The sequence below is a fragment of the Herpailurus yagouaroundi genome, unplaced genomic scaffold (genome assembly GCF_014898765.1).
Source record: "Herpailurus yagouaroundi ecotype Mexico unplaced genomic scaffold, PumYag 28, whole genome shotgun sequence".
In the NCBI taxonomy this organism is placed as follows: domain Eukaryota; kingdom Metazoa; phylum Chordata; class Mammalia; order Carnivora; family Felidae; genus Herpailurus; species Herpailurus yagouaroundi.
This window is the reverse complement of record NW_024412376.1, coordinates 127262272-127284251: the sequence shown is the minus strand read 5'-3', so window position 1 is coordinate 127284251 and position 21980 is coordinate 127262272. Positions and strand designations below refer to the sequence as shown.

At 41.2% G+C, this 21980-nt stretch overlaps 1 protein-coding gene and 1 long non-coding RNA gene across 4 annotated transcripts in view; one reads left to right on the top strand and one right to left on the bottom strand.

Annotated features, from left to right (window-relative positions):
- The window catches only part of FRYL (FRY like transcription coactivator), a 274545-nt gene extending 273119 nt beyond the window's left edge, over positions 1-1426 (bottom strand). For all 3 annotated transcript variants that reach the window (XM_040484078.1, XM_040484071.1, XM_040484087.1), the window contains exon 1: positions 363-1426. The gene's annotated coding sequence lies outside the window, so the exon portion shown is untranslated. The remainder of the gene's footprint in view (positions 1-362) is intronic.
- LOC121036097 (uncharacterized) overlaps positions 1-11947 on the top strand; it is a 32910-nt gene extending 20963 nt beyond the window's left edge. The window contains exon 3 of the long non-coding RNA XR_005793237.1: positions 11673-11947. This is a non-coding gene — a long non-coding RNA (uncharacterized LOC121036097). The remainder of the gene's footprint in view (positions 1-11672) is intronic.
- Positions 11948-21980: the final 10033 nt, after the last annotated feature.

The following is a 21980-nucleotide window of genomic DNA, read 5'->3' as shown; positions in this document are numbered from 1 at the left end:
GGGGGCGCGCCAGGGGCAGGGGGCGCGCGAGGAAGCGGCGCGCGCGACGGGAGCCGGGCGCGCGGGGGAGCCAGGCGCGCGGCGCTCCCCGAGGACCCGCTGCCGCTCCGGCGGGTTTTCGGTTGAGGCGGGGGCTGCGCCGCCGTTTACCGTCCGTTACGAGTCTTTGCCCGGGCGCCGCAGCCTGCCAGCCATCCTGGCCCGCCTCCCCCTCGGCTCTCATCAGGAAGGGCAGCCGGGCGAGGGCCGGCGACCTCGTCTCCTGCCAGGGCTGCGGCCGCCGGGCGGTGGGCATCCCGGCGCCTGCCCCTGGGGCTGGAAGAGAAAGTGAAATGAAGCGTCTTTCCCCAGGCGACACCTACCCGTCCCCAGTCCAAGTGCAGCTGCCTCGCTCCTCGGGCGCCGCCGGTCCCCGCCCTCGGGCCCCGGGCTCCGTTCTCTTGACAATGGCGCGTCCCCTTTAAGGAATAATCCGATCGGAACCGATCTGTGGTTAAACCTCCGACTCTGATTTTAACCGGATTTCTCTCTCTCCCCCTGAGCCCGACGGACGCCCGGCGGTGCTGCGAGCTCTTCCCACCCCTTCCCCGCCCCGCCTACTCCCTCGCCTCCCTGATTGGCGAGAAACACTACAACAGGAACAGCAATCCTCGCACCCCACTGGCCAGCCCAGCCGCCGCTCAGAGTGGCTCCCGCCCCCACTCCGCCCCTTTTCCCGGGTTGGTCCTACGTCTAATCACTCTCTGTCTTCTACTCGATCGTTGCTTTGGAGAACTGGCAGTCAAGGCTCACCCTCCCGCCTCCGGAAAGCGAACTTTATTTTTATTGGTAAAAGGACATCTTCCTGTGCACCTGATTGGGCAAGGAAGGAGTTAGTCTGCACGCCCCTTGCCCATTCTCGCTCTCTCTTCACGGGTTTGAGAAATACAGCCGCAAAGTCCTCCCTACTTTGCCTTCTAAGCGCCTTTCCCTTTAAATGGTGGTAGGGGTCGTGGACAGACTCACAGCCTGTATTGGGGAAAGCGAGAAAGGGAGACGAGAAACATTCAAAATCTTCTCGAGTAATCTATCCTGAGCGGGATCCTGCTGATCCTCAGAGACCTGTGGTCTAGTGAATGGAGTGGTGAATGAGTTAGAATACCTGAACTTCTGGTACTAACTCCTCCGGAGCTTCACTCAAGTTTTCATTCACTGCCCACTCTACTTTCACCGTCGATTCTACTGGCATTTCGCTACCCCGAAGAGCTTTCGTAAAGATATCTGCAAACCTGGAGGTGTCGTTATCTCACAATCGTTCATTTAAACAAACTAAATCACTTGCATTAAAAGTTCCGCTTCATTCACGTCCTCTGTGTTGTCTCGGCGTTTGCCACGAAAGCGAAGGTGCTCTTCTGAAAAGACTACACCAGAGATTGTTCCTCTCCCGCCAGCTTCAAAAGTTGAAGGCGTCCGCGCCCCCCTTCCCCCGCCCCCGCCCTTGCTAGAACTAACACAGGGAGAGCCCAGGTTGACCAAAGCGGGCACCAGAAGGCTATTCCTTGAGGGATAAGGAGTCTGGCACCGGAAGGTAGACCCTGCAGCAAGACCTCACCCAGGAGAGGAGAATTCTACGACAGCCTAGGGGGTTATGATGTCCCCAGTTTCCCACCAGAGCTGTAAGAACCGAAAGAGTTGTAACTACTAAAACTGGGTACAGTTAGTGCTTTGGTATCCATCTAAGAATGTGAGGGGGAAACGGTTAAGGGTCCTGGCCTCTTTGCCAATGAACTTTGAGAGCCTTTGGACCTCAGGATATTTATTTAGTGCATTTACAGTGGTAGCCCAGTGGTGCCTAGAAAATGGCAGCACTCAGCAGTACCCTGGAAAGGGAGTTTAGTGCCAGAAAGGGGGAAATAAACATTGGTGGTCCAAAGGACTTTAATGTGAGTTCAGCTCAAAAATCTTACATACCCATAAATATCGGACAGTCAGAAAAGGGAAAACGCCTTAGGTAATTTAGGTGTTTCTAGTAGGGGCAAGAGACAAGGAAATATCTGGGTTGTATTTATATGGCCTTCATAGATGCTTCTATAAATCTCTTCTTAAGTGTCTATAACTAAATCCCTGTTTTCAGCCTATTCCGTTTTGGTTTTTGGTGGTTAGGGTTTTTTGTTTGTTTTACCGTAGTCAAGGTAAAGTAATACCAGTTTTCTCTTGATTTACTACTGTCAAGTTTTGAGATTGCTTCTGGGTTCTGATATTCTATTAGAATATAAGTAGACTAAGAATATTCTATACTCTAATATCTAGTATGATCTTCTGGAAATAAAAACATCTAGTATATCAGATGTGTACACAGTAGTAGATTTTGTTCAAGATCTAGGTGATATTTTCAAGTTCTTTGTAAAACATCTGTTTTATGATGTCCAGATTGTTCTATTACACTGGCATTTGAGCTCATAATTCCAGAAGCCCATCTGTAGTAACCTCTAAATTCTATTCCCTACACTTAACCAACCATGCTGAGATCATCACCTGACAAACATAATTTATATTATTTTTTCTATTTTATATTATTATTATTATTATTTCACACTTGCCCACAATAAGATTGTTTATCACTTTTTAGCTCACACATCGAAACTCCTACTCCTAATAGCACCATTAATATTTCACATCAAGGAAAAATTTAGAAAATCCGCAAACCGAGAGTTTCCAATATGCAGGTCATTCGTTCAGTGTTACTAAACCAGTCCCTGAAGAAATTTACTATTTGTACTTTCCCCTTCAGACAGACTTTATCTCCTGGAGAAATTTACAATGTGCACTTTCCACTTCAGAGGGACTTTATCCCATGCCGTTATTTCTCATCCTTAAGCTAGATCCCCATTCTTTAAAGAGAAAGATTCCCAGAGGTGCCTAGCTGGCTCACTCGGTCAGTAGAGCATGCAACTCTTTATCTTGGGGGTTGTGAGTTTGAGCCCCACACTGGGTGTAGAGATTACTTTTAAAAATAAAAAATAAAATATTCTACCAATGTGCCAATATGACTAAAGCTTTTTAACAACCTTGTATAGAGATCTTTTTAAAACTCTTTTAGAGGGTGAAATACATTATGATGATTTATTCTCCCTGCTCATACACAAAAGTAAACCATGTCAAAGAACTACTAGTGAAATGCCAATAATTAGTTTTCCTTAGGAAAATTGTTATCATTTATATTGTAAATTCTTTTCAGTTCACTGTACACTTATATAGTAACTATTAGGTGTTAAGTAAAGAATAGAGGGAAAAATGAATATATCTCCCAGCACTTGGGTGGCTCAGTCGGGTAAGCTTCCAACTTCGGCTCAGGTCATGATCTCGCAGTTCTTGAGTTCAAGCCCCACAAGGGGCTCTGTGCTGACAGCTCAGAGCCTGGCTGCTTTGGATTCGGTGTCTCCCTCTCTCTCTACCCCTCCCCTGCTTGCACTCTGTCTCTCTCTCCCTCAAAATAAATAAACATTTAAAAAAATGAATATATCTCCACTGTGCAGAGACAGAATCTCCAAAATCTACCCAAAAGTGGCACAACTTTACCCTTCACTTAGCACTTTTGTGGATACCATCTATTAACCAGTGATTTTCTGCAGTAAAATGAAGAAAAATCCAATTCCTAGAAGCTGTCGACAAAAATCTCTTCCCCCAGCCCTTTATTAATATTAACAAGAATGAAGCAAATTAAGAGAAAATAAATTCATGGTAACTTGATTTTATAAAGAAACTTCAAGAAATATTTCCTGGGTCTCTATAGAGACCCTATAGAGGAGGCCCATGTCCTCCATCTTTCATGCTTTCAGCATGTTTCTTTGTAAAATGAGAACTGATATTCATTGAGAATTTCACTGAACAACCTTCAATCATCAGTGAAAGATTTAATTTTGTTCAGTATATTCTATCTATTGAGGTGGAAAGGAGATACTAATACATTTTTAGATTTCTAATTCTTTCCTGCTTAAAATCCTTCCAAGATTCTCTAGGCTCATACTGAATATAGTCCAAGCATCTCAGCAAAACAGACATCTCCCTTTATAATCCGACTCCAGGCTACCTCTCAGAATTCTTCTCTGGCCACTCCTTCCTTTGACAATTGAAATGACTCCTCTATCAATATCAATGATCCTGTTCTTTCAAGCCTCAATGCCTTTGGGCACGTGGTCCCCTTTGTGTAGAATAGCCTTCCCTTCCACGCTCTCCTGGAGGATTCTCAGATATCCATCAAAACCTAACAGAAGCATTGCCTTCTTGGTGAAGACTTTTCAGATTTTACCCCCTTTCCTGACATGATTATTTCTCTACCACATACGTACATCTCAATTCCAAGTGTCAAGTTGAAAGCAGGACTTAAATGTTTCTTTCAGTTGGTTAAGCAACCAACTCTTGATTTCAGCTCAGGTCATGATCTCATGGTAGGTTGGAGCCCCAGGTCGATTTTCACATTCACAGCTTGGAGCTTGCTTGGGATTCTCTTTCAACCTGTCTCCCACCCGCCCCCCACCCCAGACTTGAGGGCATAGGAGCATGTACAATCTCTCTCTCAAAATATATAAATATATTTTTTAAATATTTCTATTTCTGTCTCTTGCACTAATCTGATCTGTTCTCCAAGATCAAAGGCCATGCTTATACATCTTTTTATCAGCATCACTTGGGTTGATGCCTGGCTTAACTAAGGCTTTTAATAAATCCATGTCAAATTGAGTTGAATGAGTAAGGCCGAAACAAAAAGGTTAACTTACAATGTGAAAATCTAATTAACCAGAATACTATTCTAGGAATATTTTTTATAATTTTTTTTAAGTTTTATTTATTTATTTTGAGAGAGAGAGAAAGTACAAGCAGGAGAGGAGCAGAGAGAGAGGGAGATAGAATCTCAGGCATGCTCTGCACTGGCAACACGGAGCCTGACTTGGGGCTTGAACTCAGGAACTGCAAGATCATGACCTGAGCTGAAACCAAGAGTCAGACACTCAACCAGCTAAGCCACCCAGGAACCCCTAGGAATATTTTAATTACTTAATATTTTATTGTAAATCTGTCTTATCAGTCTAGATCACTGGTTCCCAGACATTATTTCATGGACTGGTAAAAATTGCAAGGAATTTTTGGTAACTAACATGGCCTTAACAAGTTTTTTATTCTGCAAAGTAAAGGCTTAAAAATAAATATAAATAAACCATCTATCTGTTCTTCCCATTATTTCATAAAATAAAAATATTTTAGGGGCGCCTGGGTGGCTCAGTCAGTTAAGTGTCCAACTTCGGCTCAGGTCATGATCTTGCGGTCCATGGGTTCGAGCCACACATTGGGCTCTGTGCTGACAGCTCAGAGCCTGGAGCCTGTTTCAGATTCTGTGTCTCCCTCTTTCTCTGACCCTCCCCTGTTCATGCTCTCTCTCTGTCTCAAAACTAAGTAAATGTTAAAAAAAATTAAAATAAAATAAAATAAAATAAAATAAAAATATTTTAAAAACCAAAATTGGGAGGGTCATAAGGTCAAAATAAACGTTCTTTGAATAAATTAGACATTATAAAGAACTTGCACAAACCTCCAATTGAGACTAGCATACTCATTTTAAGTTACTCAATCTGATGCCTCTTTTCATCTATTTTTAAAGAATGGTTTAGAAATTAAAATATTCTTAAGGTTTTTCCCCCATGATGTCCATAGGAGGAAAAACTATTTGATTTTCTGTTAATTTTCACTCTACCTGTGAGTAAATGTCATAGGGTCACACTGACTGACTTGCTAGCTTCCTGCCAGAATATTTTAGAGAAACTATTTTTTTTATTTTTTTTTTTAACATTTATTTATTTTTGAGACAGAGAGAGAGCATGAACAGGGGAGGGTCAGAGAAAGAGGGAGACACAGAATCTGAAGCAGGCTCCAGGCTCTGAGCTGTCAGCACAGAGCCCGACACGGGGCTCGAACCCACAGACCGCGAATTCATGACCTGAGCCGAAGTCGGACGCTCAACCGACCGAGCCACCCAGGCGCCCTAACAGAAACTATAATTTATGAAAGCCCTTGCAAAATGCTACTTGAATTTATTTCTTCATCTACCATGTCGTATAGAGTTCCCTTACTATTCTTTTGGGAAGCTTACCACTTTTTAAAAATCATTGTTTAATCCTTAGAAAGTTCCCCCCTTGTTTGTCAATGAATCAAACAATAGAAATTTAAGTGCTTTTTTAAAAAAAATGTTTACCCATATAGTTTCTGAGCTTACAAAAATTTAGGTTAAGTGCCTGATAACCATCAATAAATATCATAATGCCTATCCTGTCACAGTTAGATAATGATAATATGAGCCATATTAAAGCACATGGAGAAATGTTTGTGTTATATTAATGCAAATGTATTTATATATGTATATATACTCAAGTATACATAATTATATATAAAGGTGCTTTTTTAAATAGTGCAACCCAATCAGATACAAATTTTTTATGATGGGATAGTTCATAATGGCTAAGCATCGTATAGAAGAAATCTTCTAATGCTATGTATGGTAAAGGTCTAGAAATATCACCTTCTAAACTGGGTCAAGTAATTGATTTTTTTTTTTTTTCAGATAATTGCTTATTCAGTGGAATACATGATTAATGTGTTTGGACTCATCTTTTATTAATAAGATATTATATTTATTTTGTCTTCATATTCTGTACCTATTTTAGATAATTTAGCTTTGTATTTTAATATTATTTTATTAATTGGAATACCTTTATCAATAAGATCTTAACTTTGCCAAAAATATTTTACTGGTAATATGTTAGTATTTTGCCATTTTTCTTTTTTTTTTTTTTTCATCATTACAAAGGGACTTCCACTCTAAACAGACCCATTGTGTGAAAATGTGAACTTAAAGAAGAGATAAATCAAGGATTAAATACTGACTTTATAAGTGGATTACTCTGAAGGAATTTTGAGAATATTTTTCAACTTGATATTTCCACTCACTAACACCTTTTCAGAAGTGAAAAGCATGACATAAAGAAAAACACCTATATTCAGTACGATCCCCTTTGTCCATTTCTCAGTAAAAAGGTCTGAATTCCACAGCCAAGAGACTATATAGTGGTTACTTTACAGATTATATAGTTTTAATGTTTATTTATTTTTGAAGGAGAGAGCGAGAGACAGAGTGTAAGCAGGGTAAGGGCAGAGAGAGAGGGAGACACAGAATCTGAAGCAGCCTGCAGGCTCTGAACTGTCAGCACAGAGCCCCACGCGGGGTTTGAACTCACAAACTGTGAGATCATGACCTGAACCAATGTCGGACACGTAACTGAGCCACCCAGGCATCCCACAGATTAGATTTTTAAATTAAATAATTTAAAGGAATGAACACATCATCTGTCCCCGTTAAAATGGTTATCTAGTTAGTACTCTTGTGAAATCACTTTGAAATTGTCTTAAACCTGTAATGCATATTTTAAAGTGTTGCTCTGGTAAGTATGAATTTGTAACTGGTAAGGGAAATAGTCCCTTTTAAAAAAGACAGGAAACACTTTTTAGTCCATTTCCAGTTTGTGAGTTGAAGGAAAGGTGATGGGAAAATGTAGGCACTCTATTTAAATTCATTGCTACCACTTATCAACTCATTATCTCATTTGGGAAAGGAACTCATGAATTATCCAAAGAACTGGGAAATTTGACGACAGAGGACAGTTACATGATCATACTACCGGCAAAGGAGTATGCCAGATGACTGATCTCTTTTGGGGGCTTCTGTCTGTTGATCGAGAAACAGAAAAACAAAGGACAAAGGAAAGTCTCTTTAATTAATCCTACCAACTAAGCAAAATAAATAGATCATTTGTTTCAGCAACAGAAGCAAACTGTTAACAATTGAGAAAAGCCACCTGCAGGTGCTTTTGAACACAAGCTGCCCCAGAGTCCAAAATTACTATTGTTTAACACAAGGGTCAGCAAATTTTTTCTGTGAAGGGCCAGATAGTTAAATATTTTTGGTTTTGTGGGCCATCTGGTCTCTTTCACAACTACTCTGTCGCTGTAGCACAAAAGTGGCCATGGAGAATACGTGAATGAACATGCGGGGCCATGTTCCAATAAAAGTTTATTCATGGACACGGAAGTAGAATTTTATTTAATTTTCGTGCGTCAAGCTATATCATTCTTCTTTTGATTTTTTTCAATCATTTAAAATATAAAAACCATTCTTAGCTTGCAGGTCTCAGAGGTAGTGGGTCAGATTTGCCTATGGCTATAGTACTGACTCCTGGTCTAACATAACTCTAATTCATCAAAAAAAAATTTTTTTTTGTTTTTGTTTTTGGTTGAGTACCTAGGATGTGTCATGTACTATGTGTGAGAAGTAAAGAAGATGATTCATTTTCAGAAATATCAAATAAAAGCTGTGCTGTCTAGTTAACAGTAGGTTTACAACCTATTGGAAATATATATGAACCCCCCCCCCCCCATAATGGAGTCCCAAACCCTTGGACACTCCACTTCCTGGTTCTTCTTCCCCTCTCCGATTTGCGGGCTTATTTTCATGCAGACTTATTTTCATGGGCTTTGCAATGAGCATGCATCAAAGAACAAAGGAGGGACTGAAGGTCTCTGCCTCACCTAAAGAAATGTACATTTATTCCAATCAGAGTACTTTTTGCCTTATATGGGCATAGGCTACTTCCAGGTAAGTCTGTAGTCTCTGTAGTCCTCAGCCAATGAGGAATCAGGTGAAGCAATTGCACGCTAGGAGATAAATTGTCTGCTGTAACTGCCCGAGTGTGCCTGTCCATCAGACACCTGCTCTTGCCTCCCTTCACTGTGCTCCGAGTCTCTGCGTCCCTCCTTTGATTGGGTCAGTGGGCTTATTTCTCACACTATGCTAGGTCTGAAGACTCTAGGGGCTGACAAGATGGATGTGGTCTCTGTCCTCATAGAGCTTATGGTATAATAATCGCACAAATATATATAATTAGAAACTGTAATCAATGGCTATGAGGGAAGAGTACAGAATGGTCTAAATCGTGAGTTATAATCTAGACTAGGAGGTCATGGAAGGTTTCCCTAAGGACGTATTCTTTGACAAGGACTGAAAAATGAGTATGCACTGACATGAGGAAGTGGGGGGTGGAGAGGAGAAAAATCTTTCAGGCAGAAGGCACAGCAGGTGCACCACCTTGATGGCACTGAGAAAGGCCCTGTGCCCACAAAATACAAAATGAAGGGAAAAGAGACATGCAGGTAAATTGGAGAAATAAGTAAAAGCAAAAGCAATCAGGGCCTAGTGTTTATTCAAAGTCATAAAAAACCACAACACGGTCAGATTTGCATTTTTAAAAGATCCTTAGCTGTAGCATGGAGAAAAGACTAGAGGAGGGTAACAGTGGTGACTACAGCAGTCAGAGGCTTCTTGACCCTGGACTCGAGGCACTCGAGCCAAATACCACTATTTCACTCATGCCAGGCACTTGTTCTTAATACTTTACATGTATTAATTCATTGAAATTTCACAGCAACTCCATATATAGGCACTGCCACCCTCCCTTTTGGGAAGAGGAGACTGACTATATCTCAATTCCTTCCCTTAGTGCCCCCTCAGTTGTCTCTATAGAATTATGGGAAGTAATTGCAGGAGAAAGTTTATTTTTTTATTTTTTTATTTTTTTTTATTTATTTTTTTTATTTTTTAAATTTTTTTTTCAACGTTTATTTATTTTTGGGACAGAGAGAGACAGAGCATGAACGGGCGAGGGGCAGAGAGAGAGGGAGACACAGAATCGGAAACAGGCTCCAGGCTCTGAGCCATCAGCCCAGAGCCTGACGCAGGGCTCGAACTCACGGACCGCGAGATCGTGACCTGGCTGAAGTCGGACGCTTAACCGACTGCGCCACCCAGGGGCCCCTGAAAGTTTAAGAGTGAGGAGGAAAAGAGAGGAAGAGGGGCGCCTGGGTGGCTCCGTTGGTTAAGCATCTGACTCTTGATTTTGGCTCAGGCCATGATCTTGAGGTTCGTGGGATCAAGCCCTGCACTGGGCTCTGCACTGGCAGCCTGGAACCTGCTTGTGATCCTCTCTCTTCCTGTCTCTCCACCTCTCCCCTGCTCAAGTGTGTGCTCTCTATCTCTCTCACAAAATAAACAAATAGACTTTTAAAAGAGAGAGAGAGAGAGAGAGGCAGAAATAAATGAGGAAGTTGTGTTCTGTGGGACCATAGCCTTGACTCAGACCCAAGTCTCTTTTTCAAGAGATTATATTGTTTATTGGGAACGAAGCCCAAATTCAACAAGGTAGCTATCTTGGGTATCTGTGGGAAGCCCATGTGACAATACTCATTGCTACAAAAAAATACTCAACATAATGTTTGGGACATACTTACACTAAAAAAGTCCCCCCTGTTTATCTAAAATTCAAACCTAACAGGGTGTCCTGTATTTTATCTGGCAAGCCTACACTATGGAAACACAGTCGCTCCTATAAAACCTCGATGTCAGCTAGAGATACCTGGACCCTTAAGATTTAGAAAATGATCCTGTACATGTTGTAAAATCCAAAGGCCTTCCCAAGGATTTTTGTGAATTACCGGGGCAAGGGTGTGGGATTTGGGTGGTTCTGTTTTCACCTTTGCTTCCAGGCTCATTCTTTCTCACTGAAGACTCCCTTCTGAACTCTTTTAATATCAAGAAAACCAGCAAACCTATGGAAACATCATGAGGATGTCCACAGGAGAGTGGAGAGTTGAATGGAGCAGCCCCATCAGGCACAGCCTCACAAACAGCTCAGAGCAGAATTTTATTATACTCTGTTCCTTAGAGTCCTTTCAGCCACCTACCACCAATGCTCTCTCATGACCCTCTGCCATCATCCCTGGGTCCTGCTCACCCTCTTGACATGCCTCTTCCCCTCTTGTGTCTTTTTCTTGACCTTCTCTCAGTAGCCAAGAATGTCTCTCCTCCTGTAGAGCAAATTCCCAAACTAAGCAGGTCTGACTCCTTTTCTAAAGCTTTATCGCCAGCTGATTTCCCAAGACCTCAGGATCTCAATCACTTATTGAGGCTTTCTTTCAAAACAAAGACAGTCTGAAATTCTCGCTAAGAAGAATTCTGATGCCAGCAGATGAGACAATAATCACTTTCTCTTAAGTTGTTGCCATAATTTTCTGCCAGCATGCAGGACAAAGAACGATATCTCTTTTGGTTATAGCCAAAGGGGCCCATCCTTACTAGTTACATCATCATTTTCTTGGGAGAAGTTTCACTGCTTTTTGCCTTGTGACAAAGTTCAGGAAAACCGAATAGGTAGCCTTTTGGATCCCATTATGGATTACAGATAAACCTGGGCTTTTTCTCTGCCTTGAAATCTAATTCAAATTAAAGTCAGTTACTTTTCTCAAGGTAAAGAAAGGTTTGGGTGAACACATCACCATTTGCTATTGTTGGAAGCACCACCTGCTCTTTTAAGGGAAAAAAGAAAGAAAAAGAAAGAAAGAAAAGAAAGAAAGAGAGAGAGAAAGAAAGGAAGGAAGAAACGAAGAAGCTATTATATAAACTCAGGAAGAAAAGAAAAGACGGAAAGATACGGAAAAAGTGGGCTCTGTGGAACCATAGCCTTGGCTCACATCTTATCCCATTATCTTTTCCAAGGATTGTCTTCTAACTTTAGCGTTGTCTGCCTATTTTCCAGATTGTCCTGAGATACTGCAAAAGCCACGTACAGACATGCAGTATGTGTAGTGATCCCGCCAGTCAATTCGAATAATAATATGAAGATTTACAAATACATGTTCCTGTGAGTTCATCTACAGCAAAATGAAATAAAGAACTTAGTCAATTGTACAGGTACATTCAAAAATGACTTTGCTACAATTATCTTGATATTTAGCCATTTATTGATCAGTGGTGGGGAGAGGGGTTTGTTTGAACTCTCCAAATAAAAGCCTTAATGTTTTACTACCTTTCTTCAAGTGTAAATTTGGCCCGAATTCCAGTGTATTGATAAACTGAAATAGGGGCGCCTGGGTGGCGCAGTCGGTTGAGCGTCCGACTTCAGCCAGGTCATGATCTCGCGGTCCGTGAGTTCGAGCCCTGCATCGGGTTCTGGGCTGACGGCTCAGAGCCTGGAGCCTGTTTCCGATTCTGTGTCTCCCTCTCTCTCTGCCCCTCCCCCGTTCATGCTCTGTCTCTCTCTGTCCCAAAAATAAATAAACGTTGAAAAAAAAATTAAAAAAAAAAAAAAGATAAACTGAAATAGAGACGGGTATATATGTATATATCACATATATTAATTATGTAAATGATAAGCAGATTAGTAGTATAGCAGCTACCCTGGTCATATGATCACAGAGAAGCACAGGCTCAAGTTCAAGTAACAGAACAATAGGCAATTGATGTGTCATTTCTTCAGGAAGTCAAGCATCAGATATTAACTCCCACATATAATAAAAGTACCAACATAGTAAATATTTTTACAAACCAACTGAAAAAATTAAATCCTCTTTCATTAGACTAAACCCTTAACATAGAAAAAAGTCACAACAACTATTTTAAATTATCCTTCAAAGAGACATCTTACTTTTAGAGAATTAGGCTCTTTCACTCAGGCGGTATCTTTGTCTGTGATAAAGAAAACCCTCCACCTTCTATATCCTGGAATTTTAGCAGGTCACTTTCTCCATAAGAAAAGTTTTACAAACCATATGTAGCTATCTGATCACTGTTGTGAAATCCCACTCAACACAATTTAGTATTTTAGGTCTATTTATGGAAGTCCTGCTATGTGAACATTTTTAGCCTGTACGATGTCAGCCTGGTAATTTTCATGCAAGTAAGATAACAATTTGTTCTAGCCTCCAAAATGGTACTGACATCAAAAGTGTCCTTCACACTGGAGAAGTTGTGCCTGAAGAACTTCTAGCAAAAGCAGTAAAATTAGTGGCAAGAGCACTAAGGCGGCAGTGCTAATCGGGGGAGGGGCAGTGGCTCTTCCAGGCCCGTGTGATGGAGCCAGCGGTCACTGTTGAGTGACGGTGAAGGAGAAAGCATCTAAGCTTCAAGTTAATCTCTGCCCTGACATGGAGATTCTGCCAACCTCGGGGAATCTGAGTCGTTGTTTCTAACGGTAATGCCATTACAGACCCCTACCTACTTTTCTTGCACCAACTTCCACTATCCCGGAATGCTTGGATCAGATCGGTCTACATGCTGTCCCCCAGATTCCTTTATTGCCTTTGCCTATAGTACTGAAAAAGTTCTCAGAAGAGTAGGGCTCAAGGTTAACAGAGAAGTCAAGAGAGTAGTACTTAATCATCGTGGCATTAGAGCAGCTGAGATAGAGAAGCCTGGCTGAAGCCCCTATAAACGGCCCTAAGAAATCTGTAAGTGAATCCGAGGAGGGTGAGACTAAGACAACAGAACTGTTAAAACTGCTCACCTTATTTTATGCCCATGAACCAACAAGCCGAGTGAAACATAAATTATGTTCAGTGTTTGGAGAATGCATTGAAGTATCTTTAAGGAATCTGGAAATGAGAGGTGTCTAAGGGTCATCTTGGAGTTCATTGTACAACCAGCACATAATAAATCACAGAGGAGAAATCCAAAGTCACCATGAAGAGAATGGCTCCTCATGCTGCAAGACTTGTGTGATAAATGTGGATAAATGTGGATAAAATGTGCCATCATATATAATAAGACAAGAGTCCAACAGAATGGGATGGTTAGCCACGGAGGCGGGGAAGTGAAAGAGTCACAGAAAACTGTCAGCAGCCTTCATCCAAGCCTTTATGGAGAGAGAACACCTTGACTGAATGAGACAACTTGGCCGTCCCAGTTGTCAGGAATACTGTTACTACGTATGCTCTACACGTGCTAACTTCCCAACTTCTCAAAAAGATCATGTAGTGCTGTTTTGTTTAAGGTTCTTTTGTTGCAAATGGCAAACACTAACCCTAACTAGCTTAAGCAAGAAAGAGGAGGTTTATGAGAGAACGGGGATGTTTCCAGAAAGAGTAAAGCTGCTGAGCCTCTGAAGAACCTAAAAGAGGGAACCAGCAGGCACTGCTCCAGATTCTCTCTGGTGCCTATGCTCCTGGCTTCTGCTTCTCTGGGCAAATCTGCTTCATTCCCCCTCTCCCTCTCTCTCTGCAGAGCAGCCTCGACTGCGACTGGTTCTGATAGCACATGGACAGGCATCATTACTCTACAGTGGCAGCCTCAAGTCCAAAGTTTCCATCACTCCATTCAAGCTGACAGACCAGACTGAATGGAATCTCTGAGTCTCAGTTGCAAATTCCTGGGTGAGAGAATCTGATTAGCCCCACCTAAATAAGGAGTCCATCCCTCACCCATTTTTCTGTGCACAGTGATACTGGGTCATAACAAAAATACCGATAGTAGAGGCCCAGATTTATGGAAGATGGGAGGGAGGGGAAAAGGGAAAATACTTGTTCTGAGGGGAAGTGACCTGTGAAGGCATCCCAAAAAGTAGCTGTCACAGATATAGACCATTATTATCCCCATTTTACAGATGAGAAGATTAAGGCATTCGAGCTTAAGTAATTTGCCCAAGGTCACAGAGCTAGTCAGTGGCGGTCTCAGGATTTGAGGTCAAGCCTGGTCTGAGTCTTAATCACTATGTTCTAATGCATCTCTAAACGCTATTCATCAAGCAAACATCTTATTTGATGCACCTTCTTATAAAGCACCCTACAGACATGTAGTGATTATACAGACTCCATATTTTTAAGTTCTTGTGATGATTATGGCTCTCATGATAAACTAATAAGTTGGCATTCGTATGTCATTATTATGAGTTTGGGTAATGTCGATCCAGTCATAATAGATGGATCTATTCTTAGTCTGTTGATAAAATTGGATTTCAGAACCTATTAAGACTAGGATTTGCTCTCTCTCTCTGCCTCTCAAAAATAAATAAAAAATTTTTAAAAAAGGGGAACGCGCCTGGGTGGCTCAGCTGGCTGAGCGTCTGACTTCAGCTCAGGTCATGAACACCCAGTTTGTGGGTTCAAACCCCACGTTGGGCTCTGTGCTGACAGCTCAAAGCCTGGAGCCTGCCTCAGATTCTGTGTCTCCCTCTCTCTCTGCCCCTCCCCCGCCCATGCTCTCTCACTGTCTCTCAAAAATAAATTAAAAAAAAAAAAAAAAAGGCTAGGATTGAGTCCCTTGATAATGATGGCTGTGATGGTTGTAAATTCCACCATTTGAGTAATGCACATTCCTCGGAAGTTTCTTGAAGGAGAGTTGCTGGCCTTTCTATCATGACAATTCTCTTCTTACCAAATGAAACATTTTGATTTCTCCAAAGATTGAATCTCTTTATCTACTAGGTCCTAACAACAATAAGATGCTATGTTTCTGTTTACAAACTAGGAAGTGTCTATTTTCCGTTGATCTGTGCATTCTACAATTGCTAGCAATGCCAATTATGTGCCAAGCAATGTGCTAGGTACTGTGAGTGCAGCGAAGGACACAGGCATGGCCTTTGCCCTCAGGTTGCCTGTAGTGTAGACTAGCTTTGAATTTGAGGCAAGTAAAATTTCTGCTAATGGATTTTGGGATGAGAATGAGAATGAAGGGAAAAAGTAGTAAATGAAAAAGAGATATGTGGGCCTTTTCCCACAGGAGAGGTGAAGAAAAGGGAGTAGAGAAGAAGAGAAATGCTGGGCTGATTCAAAAATAACCTAGAGATAGATTTCATGAGTGCTTATTAATATACTAACCACGAGAGCAACATCTTCCATCTCATATTCTGCTGGAAAAAAGAAGTACACTGTGACATAAATAACCCAAATCAAGGCAGTCTTGGCTAAAGAGCAACTACCACCAACAGCAGCCGATGAACTAGATGATATGATTATGAGCTTTCCGACATGTCGATGGAAATCACTACCTCGTCAAAGGTCAATCAACAAACATATAAAATTGCAAATGCAATTTGATTCAATTGATAGATCCACATGAGACCCAACACGCTTTACCAACCTGAACACTGCCAAGTTTTCGTCTATCCTAAAAGCAAATTCAGATTCTCTACGAGCTGTACTTTTCCCCTGTGTCAGGAACAAGTTTGGCATGTTCAAAGAAGACTAGGAAGTCCAAGCTGCTAAATCAGGGTGAAGGAGAGGGAGAGTTATACGGATGAGGTCAGAGAAGTGGGCCGGGTCATTAGGGCCTTGTAAACATGGTTAAAGACTGAGTTTGTATTCTTAAGTGCAATGCAAAACCATTGTAGGCCTTGACGCTGATGAATGACATAACCTGATTTACCAATTAAAGAAGATTATTCTTGATTCTGTGCAAGGAATGAATTGTGTAAGGGCAAGAATCAAAGCAGAGACCTGTTAGAAGATTACTGCAAAAGACTGGAGGAGAGATTATGCGGTCCTGGACTTGAGTGGTAACAATGGAGGTGGTGAGACTTCATCAGATCCTGGATATATGGTGGTGAGACAGCTGACAGGACTTGCTGATGGATTGACGACGAGGAAAAGAAGAGAGTCCAGGATGAATGGCAGGTCAGTGGAGTGAAAGATAAGTGCCAATTATTGAGAAAGGGAACACATGGAAAGGAGCGGTTCTGGGGGAAGAAATCAATAATTTACGTTGGATTAAAAAAAAAAAAGGCACATGGGCACCTGGGTGGCTCAGTCAGTTAAGTGTCCGACTTCGGCTCAGGTCATAATCTCCCAGTTCATGAGTTCGAACCCCTCATTGGGCTTTGTGCTTACAGCCCAGAGCCTGGAACCGGCTTCGGATTCTATGTCTCCCTCGCTCTCTGCCCCTCCCCCCACCTCTTTCTCTCTCTAAAAAGTAAATAAACACCTAAAAAATAAAAAAAATAAAAGACACACCAAATAGATATGTAAGGGAAGGTATCAAGTTGGGGCTGGAATAGAAGTCTGGAGCTCAGAGGAGTAGTTAGAGCCAGAGACATAAATTAGGAGGCTTCAGTGTATAGATGGTGTTTAAGGCCATGGGACTAAATGAGAGGATCTAAGAAACGAGCACAAAGAGCATAGATGATTTTTTTTAAGTTTGTTTATTTATTTATTATTTTATTTATTTATTTATTTATTTATTTATTTTGAGACTGAGAGCACATTTACAAGTGGGGGAGGGACAGAGAGAAGAGAGGGAGAGAGACAATCCCAAGCAGGCTCCACACTGTCAGAGCAGAGCCCAACAGGGGTTTCAATCTCAGGAAACGTGACATCATGATCTGAGTCGAAATCAAGAGTCAGACACCCAATCAGCTGAGCCACCCAGGAGCCCAAGATGACTTTTTTTGTTTTTTTAAAGCAAACGACTGAGCCCTGATGTGGCCTGGCCAGCAAAGTAGGAGAAGCCAAAAAGAGATGTGATCTGGAAGCTAAGTGAAGAAATCTTTAAGGAAGTAAAGATCATCAAATGAAATTCTATTAAGAGGCCATGCAAGGTGAGAACTGAGATATGACCGCTGGGTTTGGCAAGATAGAGGCCATTATTTGATCTTGACAAGAGTGTTCTTGGAGGAATAGTGCAAATGCTGGAAATGGAATGAATTGAATTGAAAATGCAAGGTGACAAGAGGAGACAGTAATAATAGACAACTTTTGATGGACTATTGCAAAAAAAGAGTAGGAAAATGTGACGTTAGTTGAAGGGAATAAGGATACTAGAGAGAATTCATATCCTGCTTATGTGCTGATGGGAATAATTAAGAAGAGAAGGAAAAATTATGGATGCAGAGGGGAGAGAGGATATTACTTGATTGAAATCATTGGTGGGCAGGGGTGCCTGGGTGGCTCAGTCGGTTAAGCATCCAACTCTTGATTTCAGGTCAGGTCATAATCTCACAATTCCTGAGTTTGAGCCCTGCACTGGGCTCCTCGCTGTTAGCTCGGAGCCTGCTTGGGATTCTCTCTCCCTCTCTGTCTCTCTGCCCCTCCCTGGCTCTCTCTCTCTCTCTATCTGTGTGTCTCTCTTTCTCAAAATAAATACACTTAAAAAAAGAAAAAAGAATCATTGGTGGGCCCAAAGTACAGGATCTGATACACATATGAAAATGCTGTCTTCGGATGGGAGCACTGAGGGTTATGTAAGCTAACAGAAGGGAAGGCAAAGTGCATAGATACAAATGTTGGTAGATTGATAGATTTAATGAAGAAAAATCAGGCAATTTTATTCCAATTGCTTCAACTTTCTGAAATTAGAAGAGTGGTCATTATCGGGCACTTGGGTGGCTCAGTTGGTTGAACGTCCGACTCTTGATTTCTGTTCAGGTCATGATCTCATGGTTCATGGGTTCAAGCCCGGCTTTGGGCTCTGTATCAACAGTGAGGAGCCTGCTTGGGATTATCTCTCCCCCTCTCTGCCCTGCCCCGCTAGCATGCATGATCTTTCTCTCTCTCTCAATATAAATAATTTTTTTTAAAAAAAGAAGAATGGTCATTATCTGAAAGTGAGAAGTGGAGTGGGGATGTCTGAGGTTTAAAGATGGAGGAGAAGCTGTGAAATAACTATCTAGGGAAATAGGAAAGCCCAGGGAAGTATCAGAAGACTGTTGAACAGGGTAAGACTGACTGGAATCTTAAGGTGAAAAAAGTTTTGAAGAGCATTCAACACGGTTGTATATTGTTCTCGAGCCATAGTCAACTGATCAGTGTTGATGTGAAGTAAAGGGTTATGTTTAAGGCAGGGTTGGGTTTTTCTAGTGAGTAAGATGGAAAGTGGGAGGGACAAGACAGCTGTGGGTATATGCAATAGACCTGGTTACAATAAGCCACAGAAGGAGAAAATACAGTAACACAAGTAGAAAAACGGACAGTGAAAAGGTGATAGACCAAAGATTGGCTGCTCCAAAGGGGTTGGTTGGGGGTGGTGGTCATGGTACAGCTAGAAATATAACAGATGGTTGATTATAAGAGTATGGAATACCAGAAGTCAGGAATTTTTGAAGGTGATAACGTGATGTGGTAGAAAGGAGTCCTCTAAGGTATATGATCACAACAGCATTTTGCTGAAATGTAGTGGAGGAAAATAATCTTGAAAGTAGGAAGATTAAGCAACTTAAAAGCTAGGGAATGCATATACATGGACATATGTGGATACATGGATAATTTTTGTGCGTGCTGAAGTTACCCAGCATAGGAGTATAGTCCAAAGTGGTGGAGAGAGAAAGAGGGAGAGAAAGAAGACCAGAATCTAGAATCTTCTTTGACTGAGGAAGTTAGCAAAAGGGTAATGGATGAGTCAACAAGGCGAGTTAGTGGTCTAACAGCATGTGCTTCAAAGAAGCTGAGCTGGTGGTGGGGGGTAGTGGTAGTTGTTATTGTTGTTCTGGGAGGAAGAATGATTAAAATACCTAAAAGCAGTAATAAGAAACACAGACATCACCCTTAGGTCCTCTGTAAGTGGGGTAGGGGAGAAAACACAGCTACCACTGCGGAGGATGAAGTGTCTTCAAAGGCTAGCCAAACTCTAGTGAAGGAAAGAGCAACCATACATTCCAAAGCACGCAGTGGAAGGGTTTGGCTGGTTGGGGAGGAGTGGGAGATGGATTCAGATCAGTGGGTGTCCTAAACTCTATGAATGAAAATGCCTGGTCCAGGGGCTTGGATTTCTGTCTGTACTGCTGGAAAGGATAAGGCATGTGGCATAATGAGATTAATTCTGATGGTCACTTAAGAGATGGTGGCTATCATTCTTCACTGTGCCTGATTGCTGACACTTTGTAGGAGAGGGGCAGGTGGGAACACTAAGAAGCCGCAGTTTATGGCCCTTCCTTCGATCCTGCCAAAGGTGGTGTGACAGTAGGGAGAGGGCCGATTTTACCAAGGCCAATGAGTTCTCATGGCCACACTTAGATCCTTGGAGCCTTTCTACACATAAATTCCATTACGCAATCAAGAACACATTCTCTTGGAAAAAGTCCTTCCTTCAGTGTCCAAAGGCATGTGCTGTGGCTCCTAGGCACATCTATCAATAACCTAATCAGTTCTACTGTAGTCTGCTTACCTGATGAATCCTCTAGTAGTATTGAGATGAAAAAGCACGATCTAGAAATGGCATTGGCCTTTCCTACATCACACCAATGAAGACTGGTATGATGTACTGTCTCTGTTCTGAACAACTTAAATCACTAAAAAAAAAAGACTCATAAATCTCTTAAATTTCATGATAAACAAGTATATATGAACCAAGTGGGTTAAGCGTCTGACTCAAGATTTTGGCTCAGGTCATAATCTTACAGTTCATGAGATCTGAGTTTGGGATCCTATCTCTCTCTCTCTCTCTCTCTCTCCCTCTCTCTCTCTGCCCCTCCTGCACACACGCACTCTCTCTCTCAAAATAAATAAACTTAAGAAAATAGTATATATGAAAATGGTAACTGTTTAAAGTATATTTTTTTTCTTTCTGACAGTTGCTATCTTACTTTGCATACTTCAAACATGTATTAACAGTTGCCATTAGTCTGGATATAGCTTAAAAATACAAAGCAGCTTGGTGCAAAATAAATTAGCAACAGTATGGAAAAAAAGAAAAAACAAACAAGAGAAACCCTAGAGGCTGCTAGGTGTTTATCCAACAATGAACTGTTCTGGATAAATAGGAGGACAAGAGTTCAAAGAATTGAAACTCACGTCCCAACAAGCTAAAAGCTATTAAAAGAGCCTGAGTAATAGCTTTTCGCCCCTACTCCAACACCCCTTAACACAAATTCATGACATAGAATGATGTTTGAAACAATGGGTGTTTTGTTCTAAAATTTCAAGACCAAGGTGTTAATTCTTACTACTGGAGTTTGGAATGCCCAGATGGTCGGGCTCAACAACTGATTAAACATGCCTGAGCCTTGTTGGGACACAACCTAAGGTTAATGCAGGTGGTCAAAGCAGACAATTTTAAAACACAACGGTGGTTACAATGATTGTGAGGAAGTTAATGAAAGCTAAATGCAAAAGTATAGTGGACAGACAGGTGAAAAATAAGATTTGATTAAAAGGACTTGAAGTAGAAAGGTTCCCTAAAAGTTTAAAACAGATGACTCTTGTATGCGCAAGCTTTTCCGTTTGTACAACTCCACCTATGTACATTGTATAGTCATTACTCCCTTTGAGAGAAGACTCTTCTTCAGCCTTTTTTTCCTCGTTAAGTCCTTTCCCAAAGCTGCTGCCAAAATCAACTTCCTCTGTTGCCCTTCTGACAATGTCACTCCCGTCCTAAAATTCCCTTTAATGGCCTTTGCTGGTCTTTGTGCGAACAGCAGACTTCTTGCCCTGACTTAGGACAAACACATTATTCCTGCCCAGATTTATTTGAGGCTCTTACTTTTTTTTTTTTTTTTTAACAAATCCACATGCCATTTTCCTCTCTATGTAGATTGAGTATCTTTCAGCTTCTCAACCTTTTAATGTTTATTAATGTTTAGACTGTAAACATTCAATTCAGTTTTGGTTAATGAGAGTTCCTCATTTTATCTTAGTTTCCACCCGAACACAAATACATACCCACTAAAACTCTCTAGCGCTATTTGCCTTGTTCAAAGTTCTCTTGAAATTTGATTGTTTTTGTAAGAACTACACAAATAGTCATCAGCGCCGAACATTTTTGTCCAACAAAAACCAAACAACATAAAAACCAAAACACTCCTAAAACTTGAAAATAATATTGTGGAATTTCCCTAGGGAATAAACAGATTTTTCAGAATGAGTCACAGGAAAAAATATCTAATATTATTTTCATGGGCAACTTCTAGGAAAAGTTTCTGAAACAACACCAATGCTATGTTCTTTTTTCTTCTTTATTACTTTTTTTTTTTTCCTTTAACCTAGAAGACCTAAATTCAAGTCCCAGGCTGGTTATTTGCAAATTCCATTATTTTTGTCATTTAATCTTTTTGAGCGTCACCTTCTTGTTTGTAAAATGGAAACAACAGTATCTATATGATCTTTTCTGACAATTCAATAGCATTTGTAAATAGGCTTTGTAAAGT